We start from the raw sequence: 8,205 nt of genomic DNA, 5'->3' as shown, positions 1-8,205 counted from the left end.
AGTTTCAATTCATTTACTTTTAAGTCACTGTAAGGGTCCAACTCTGGCAGGGAGCAGTCAGATAAAACCAGTAAGGTCCACAGAAATAGTTAACTCGAAGGAAGCAGTTTCTCAGTGAGTTCCAGGCATTTTTTTTAATCTCCTTGCCATAGACTCCTATAACAGTGGTCCTTAAGGAAGACATACAGGATGCTGTGAATGTGATGCGGTCCACAGGGTCTTGCTGCAGCTACGTATTGGTCCATGGCAGGGTGAGGCAGTCCTGGGGGTGACTTACATATATTAAAAGAAATGACGTTGCCACTGCTTTTAAATGTCAACATTGAGTTAGCAGTTTAGAAACTGCTCTTCCAGTCTGCGGTGGCAGACTAGGGTCATATTTTATCTTGGCACACCCATAGTGGCACAACCAGTGCTGCAGTTCCCAGGGTGACCCATTAACTTGCAGGCCATGAATACTCTGGGTACCATATACTAGGGACTTGCAAGTAAGTTATCTTAAACCAATTGGGTATCAACCAATCAAACAAACATACTTTTAAGGTCAAGGCCAAAGGCACTGAAGTCTGATTAGCAGGCCTCTGTACAGTCAAAAAAACAGCAGCTTCATTTCAAAAACTTGAGATGACTACAAAAAGAGACATTTCATTAGAAGTGTCTTTTCCCTAGAAACCCTGGTCAAAGATGGACACAATTTCAATACCACTTTACTGTGGCTGTAGGGGATAACACTCAAGGAATGACTGAGTAAATAGAAAAACTTTTTTCTTTTTCTGAGGGGTGGGGGGTGAGGGGAGAATGAAGCTGCAGTTTTGTTTTTACTCTGTGCTTGCACTGGTAGTCTGCTAACCTGGACCCAGTGCATCTGCTCTGACCCCCAAAACATGTAAAAATTGGCTATATTCTTAATTGGCATATTTAAATGACATAGAAGCCCCTAGTATATGGTACAAAATGTACACAGGGACTTTAAGTTAAATGTCACTAAAGGACTGCAGCACATATTTTGCCACTACTAAAGTGACAGTGCCTTTCAGGTTTAAACTGCACATTCAACCTGTCTAAACAACTCCTTTTGACCGGCCTAAACACTGCTTTTAAATATTCGATAAGTTACCCCTTAGAAGGTCTTAATGCTCAATAAGGCAGGTGCATGGTATTTAAAAGTAGAAGATGTAAAGTTTGAAGTAAAACATGTCATTATAGTTGCAAGACCCCAAAAGCTTTTTTCACTGAAGTAGGGTTTGCTGTGCAATAGGAGATAATTATCAAATTTAGATATTCTTAGCTGAGCTTAGGAATCTGCTAAATAGTTTCTTCTTGGATTTATTAAAATATTTATTAACACCTCAATTCATTGGTAAAGTCGGATTTGCACTATTTCTTTTTACCAAAGATATTTTGGAAAAGTCACCTTTAACCTGCCTAAAACCGCTATAATCCATTAACTTTCAACTGTCATCCAGGAACTGAATAGCTCCTTGATGATGTGCGAACTTGCGAGCAGAGACAAAGACATGGTGTGGGGAGGTCTTTTTCTCCTCTGATTGGCTGACCATCTGGGCAGTGCTCATGAACCTAATTAACTTCAGAGGCCTACCCTGTCACAGACCGATATAGCTAACTCCTGGGCCTGCCCCTTCCTTTGTACTCCCATCCACCTTCAGTCTGTTAGGCAGTCCCAGTGGGAAAGGATCGAACCCCAAACTGGTTTTGAGTGACCAAAGATGAGGGCGTGCTCATTTCCCAGGCCACATCTCTAGGGTGGACGCAGGACCTCCTCACATGGGAAGAAGGGTTTGCTATGTTAGATTGAGGGGGGCACTGTGGGATTATTTGCAGTAGAGCTCACAGGAACTGCTGCAAACGTGGGTAGAGATACCCTGGTAACCTTTATACTATTGGGGCCAAGAGTCACCTACAGGCTCGTGTCTGGCAAAATGTCACCCCTGGGCACCTTCTTCAGAATACTACTGGACTGTGGAAGACCGAAAAAAGGAATGCACCTGTTTAGAACTGGAAGGAGAACCCTGAATGGTTGGGCCTGCTCCTACCTATACCCATGATAATGAAGCGGACTCAAAGGCTCATTTGGTTGATCTCTTGTTAAGTTACAGAGAAATAAAAGCTGCAAGAAGCCCACTTTCTTTTAAAGAGCACAACTAACCAGTTTCAACTGGACCTGCTCTGGATCCTGGTGGTGGCTTCTGTTTGCAAGAGTCCTAAAAGTGCTACTCCTGAGATCTTGGGACCCTTGACTGGTGTTGGAGTGTAATCCTCTTGCCTAACCCTAAACGCTTGGCTTAAACACTTTTTTGAAAATCTTTGTTTGGAAAATGGTTGTGGGTCTGTAACCAACCTGCCAGTATGTTTGCCTCTGCAAATCCTGTTATGTTCTTCTATGCAACCACAAATCGGATTCAGTGGTCCAACCCTTTGCAGCTTCAATCAGTAGATTGGTCCCACTGCCCTTCCGCAAAACAGTTTGTCAGTAGATAAAAATCTTCAGCAGGGCCGCGAAGCAACATCTATTCGACATCAACGACTTGCTAGGCACAAAATCCATACTTTCCCACTTTGAGCTTTTCGTGCCTTCGATGACAACTTCACTGAGACCTCATCCTTCCTCATGTCGCATGACTTTCATGCATAATCCATTTTAGAGTCGGCTCCTTAAGTTGACATCTTTCTTATGGTGCCCTTTGTGACTCTTTTCTATTTTTCAGCTTTCTGCTAATTCGTGAATTTGCTGTATGTGTACTTGCAATAGGCGCTGATTCCCTGTAGTACAGTTACTGCCAGGGTCGTACATGAAGAACACAATGTCACTGTTTTCTTTCTGTTCTTAAGAGATTCTTCATTTTAGCTAAATGAAATTAAAAAAGCTGCTCTGTGCCTTGACCACAGTTGATAAGAACAGTATTTTTTGTAAAGAAACCACTTCTTTTCTCAGGCTCTTTGAGAGTAGCATTTCCATGCTGGGAATTATCACAGAACTGCTGCAGACTATGACTGAATGCAGCCCTGCTGATTCCAACCTCTATCCTGCTAAAGACTATAACCTGTGCACTTCAATGGGCTTCCGGACACCTAAGACTAGGGTACGCGGTTTAGACTTTCCCATTTGATCTGGCAGAATAATGCTATTGCTATGCTTTCTTAGTATAGTGTAGGTACAGATAGGTGAAGCAACCATTAATATGGTTGAATCATTCATCCTGTTAACCATTCTAACAATGCTGATTACATTAGCATGTCTTTTCTTTCTAATAATTGCAGCTCATGCTTTATATGCAAGAATACGATCATTTCAATAAATGTTTGGAAATACATTGTTGTAACTTTCTTCTGACAAACAAAAGTGTATCTGTTTCGACAGATTCCTTGGAAATATGTATGTGCTGTTCAAGGTTGGCAACATTTGCTACCCTGTTTGGTTTAGGTTTAGATGTGCTACTGTGAGCTAGTCTGAAACCCCGCAACACTCACTGATGGTATTTGTGGACTAAGTCTCTATAACTATGAAGTTTGTGCTGGTCTAATGCACTGTCCTGCTATATTTGTAGAAACCGTATAACACTCCTTGCCAGTCGTCAAAAGATTCTGTTGTCGGGTGCAGCTTGCAGCCTTTCCTGGCTGAGGACTCCACCTTCTCAGGAGAGTCTGAAGGTAACTCTTTGACTGGGACCAACCTTGTCCTCCTATTCTAGCTGCACTCCTTCTCAGTTGACCTTAAACCTTACCCTTGTCAGTCTAGCACAACCAGTTGTCCGTGGTTGGCACTTCGTGCTTGTTGGTGCTATTTTTACTTTAAGCTTTCATCTCTCCTGTTCACCTTATTGAATTTTTATAATATTGATGTCTTCTTGTTCATTAAAATATTCTCTATGTTTATAAATTGAAGTGTGCTTTTTATTGTGTTGCATTTTGGAATTTTTAACTATTTTGTTAATTCTAAATGCAAATATATTTTCTTTAAGTTAAGCCTGTCTGCTCTGTACTGCAGCTACCGGTGGTTGAGCTTAAGTTTAAATTACTGAAACCTTTAATTGACCTGACCAGAATTGTGACATAATTACATGTGGTGGACTACCATCCACCCCAATTAATATTCCACTTTTTTACAATTTCGAGGTACATTTTTGCGGACATATGAATGGAATTTGGATGAGTTGTAATCAGTTATAACCGCTTGCGCACATACTGATGGACATTGAAACATAAGCATTACACCTCAAACTCTCAATCAGACACGGCTGCAAAGATTACTCTGGACTCTTGCAGGGAGGCCTTGATGGCTAGATAAACAGGATAGTATTAGGATGTTATGAAAATATGTGCAATGCTCAGGGTAATGCTGTGGTCTTGTTATGGAGAGCTTGTTGCACATCGATCTTTAGTCTAAGCCCAGCATTCGTTTGACCGGACTGGCTCAAAGACTTAAACAGTATGTGGCAATGTCACAAGATGGCTTCTACTCATGCTGGCCTGAGTTTGACTCCTACACCTCCCAGTGAGTCACTTCATCTTTGGATGTGCAGGTGGCATGTAGCACAATCACCTATTCAAGAAGGCCAAACCTAAGGAAAGTAGAATCCCTGTTCTCCTCTAATTGCAGCAGACTTAACATATGGCTCACCTCAAGATGGAGCCCCATTTAATAGCTTCCAAACCTTGCCAGTGCAAAAACACACACTAGAAATTGGAAGTCCTAGAAGCCCCCCATTTGTGCTCCATGACTGCAAAAAGAAAATGTATTTGCCTACTGCGAGACATGGAAAAGATATGCTTGGTGAACTCGCCGTGAACGAATGAGCGCTCCAAAGTTAAATGGCATGTCTGAAGAAACATGATACCAGGCAGCTGAGAGGTTAAATTTACAATCGCATCTTACCACCAAATCCGGGTAGTACCAACAAATCTCAGAAGAGCTAGGATACCTTTAAGAATTTAACGGCTGTTAAACTATTCAATAACAGCAACAAGACTTCTCAAGAAAGTTATTGTACATGTACGCCAGAATCCATTATTTGCACAAGTGTAGTGTCGCCTAAAGAGGCACTAAGTATTGATTTATTATTTAATTTCCAGCGCAAAACTTGTTTTGCACTGGAAAGTTGACCTAACACAATTCAAAGTAGCGCTTTGCTTCACGATGGCATCCCATCAATGCCACATAGGCGTTCCCACTCTACCATCCTGGGTTCCTGCCTAATCTAAAAAAAATGGTATGCAGGGCTTACCACCACAAAGTGGGATTTCATTCCCTCCAAACTATGAACCTTGCATATGTGCTGCGCTCTAAAACACATATACAAATGTGTGAATGGTAGTGGCAGCTTAATTATGCACTTGCAAAGAGAGCAGAATGCCAAATTTGGTTGCTGCACTGCGTGAAACCATGGTAAATGTATACCTGCTTTTCAGGCTGCTATATCCTTGTTGAAAAGTATCTACACATCTAATCAAGACTGCGAACATGTAATAGAAAGTAACCATCACAACAGTGGACTGGCATAATTTAAATTGGGCAGTGTGAGCACTACTCTGCATAGCCGCTGTACAGTACGTGCAAACACTGGTACTTTTCCCTGAATAGCTACCATATTTCTATTCAACGGTCTTCACTATTCCCAGAAGGGTGTTCTAATAATAATGATACATTTGTTTTTAGACAGTGCCCCCCCTTACCACAGTTTTTATGTTCCTAAGTGCTATGTAATTATTACCTAATTTAATGGTACTCTGTTTACCAAATTTGGAAGGCTGAATTGCCATTGTTGGGATTCAAACTTGTGGCCTGCTGGCTAGTGCAAAGTGTTTATTTACCTTCGCCATCTTATCAGCTACGTTTGTTATAGCGTACCAACTCTTTTCAATAGGGCTCACATACCTTGCCCTGATGTATATTGGCTAACATGTCTCAGCATTTAAGATTCTTATTGAAGGTTACTCTAATGGCGTGTGGCCAATTGGTATGGGTGGAAAAGAAATTAAGAGAAAATTGCTGCTCGTTTAATTGGATACACGCAGTGAGCTCAATCTATCATGTCCTTCTCTTTAAGTGTAATGTCTACCCTAGAGTTTGGTGAGACAAGCAAAGCTCAGGCCTAGCTTGAGGCAAATATCGGTTTCTAAACTTGCACTACGGAGAGTGACATGCCCAAATGGACCCAAGCCACGAAATTCAATCAGTGCCCCTTTAGCTCCCTAATTCAGTCCTTTTAAGACAAAAGGTGCAAAAATACTGAAGTGTCGAACATAGTAAAGGTCTGCTTTTTTTAGTTTGGAATTATTTACAAAAACTGGACAAAAAACAGTGATTGAACATATCTGTCTAAAGCCATGCTGCACTATGTATTGATTTCCGTGAAGAGCTGTAACCTAGCCAAACATAGACCCTTGGCAGTGGACAGGGTCAAAGGCAAACAAAGTTAATGAACGGTAGGAGAAATTGCAGGGTTCTGAGAGCATAAGTATACTGTTACCGCATTGTGATGTAAACTTCTTTAAAGAGGTGCATCTTCAACTGTGTCATAAATTGGAGCAGGGTTAGTTAGTGTGTTCCTGGTAGGTACAGAATGCTGTTCCAGATCCTTTGTGCATAGGCAGAAAAGGACTGTTGCCTTGTTTTTTTTCTTTTTCACAGTTTTTAGTCTTCAGTGTGATGGTGTCCTGGCTGTGCCAAGCGCCACTAGAGATGGTGAGCTTCTGTGCAGAACAACCATAGGCTTGCAAGGGGTGCTTTTAGCCTGTGGTTTACCCCCCCCCCCCCGCATTAGCGCTCCAATCCCCTGAGCTTCTGTGGAAGGTTGCAGTGCATCGTTCCTCTTCAAGGTGGGTTCGGTGGTCTGTAGGGGTGTTGGAGTGTCTGGGGAGTGCCAAAGTGTGTTTTTGCAACCTAGTCCAGGTCTTTGTTATAGCAGTTTCTGGAGAGACACAAACCCTGATTAAGGAGTTGACTGGTGGCGACTTCATTTGTCTACAGGGAATGTGTGGCTATCGAATGGAGAACACTCCCTAGGAGGTGGGGTGCCGGTATGAACTTTGATGGCAACCACCTGTCACCCTTGGCTCAGATTGAAGTACTAGTGATGTGAAAACTGGCCCGAGCCCTGATGAAATTGCTTCAAGGTACTTGGCAATGAAACACGTTGGCCTTTCCTAATTGAAGTGGTCCGAAACATGCTGTTCTTTTTTCTAACCTTGAGTGGGCTCACAACATCCAATAAAGTAGGCTTATTTGCAAGTGAGTCACAACTCATTTTTAGCTTGGAGAAGCGAGTTTACCCTTTCTCTCACCACGTGGTCTGGTTGGGATAGAACGACACAAGCACTCTTTGTGCATTCGTCCACATATAATTTTTTAAATTTTTTCTTAACCTCCTAAAATAGGCTTGACACTTTATTCATTTTTTCACGGTCGGAAAGTCACCAATGATGAAAAACGTGAGCAAACTGGTGAGTACCTACCAGCAACTCCCTTGGTGATGCTTACGTGAGGTACTTTCTGACCTTGCACTTATTTTTCTTCTTGTATACACTACCAAGCGGGGGTACAAGTAGGGTGGACTGACCAACATTAAAAATTGAACACCCAGGTCTGGTCGCTATTGGCGTTTTTTTTAGAAGCCAGTGTTTGGGCAGAGATATCAACATCCTGTCACTAGGATCCTTTTTGGTTTTTTTTTGGTATAATTTTAATTTTATTAAAGAAAAAGAACTTATACACAAGGCAATGAGACAATACATTCGGACATGTGTTCAAAGAGGAGGGCCACTGCAGTACAATATAATACAAACATCATTGCTGCAAGGGGGATGGGGGGGCAGTGAGGAAACAAAATCAGTGATCATAATAGCTACACAAGACTTGGAATGCCGGATCAGGGGGAAAGGGGAACCTCTGGGGTCTCCACGAATGGAGGCGTGCATATATTTCCGCGGTAGGCGTTCCACTAGCTCCAAATTTTATTCCATTTCCTGGGTCTACCCCGTGCCACATACACCGTCTTCTCCCTGAACATACACCAGGCCATGTTCTCCTGCCATGCCAAAACCGTGGGCGGCCGCTGGGAGCCCCACAACTGCGCGATGTCTTTCTTAGCAATCATATTCCCAAGGGTCGCCCACTGCGTTTGTACCACATCATAGTCATTCGGTTCCCAGATATTCAACAGGCAAAGCCTAGCTTCGGGTAATAAA

The sequence above is a fragment of the Lissotriton vulgaris genome, chromosome 1_1 (assembly GCF_964263255.1).
Source record: "Lissotriton vulgaris chromosome 1_1, aLisVul1.2, whole genome shotgun sequence".
NCBI lineage: Eukaryota > Metazoa > Chordata > Amphibia > Caudata > Salamandridae > Lissotriton > Lissotriton vulgaris.
Note: the sequence above shows the minus strand (reverse complement) of the source record.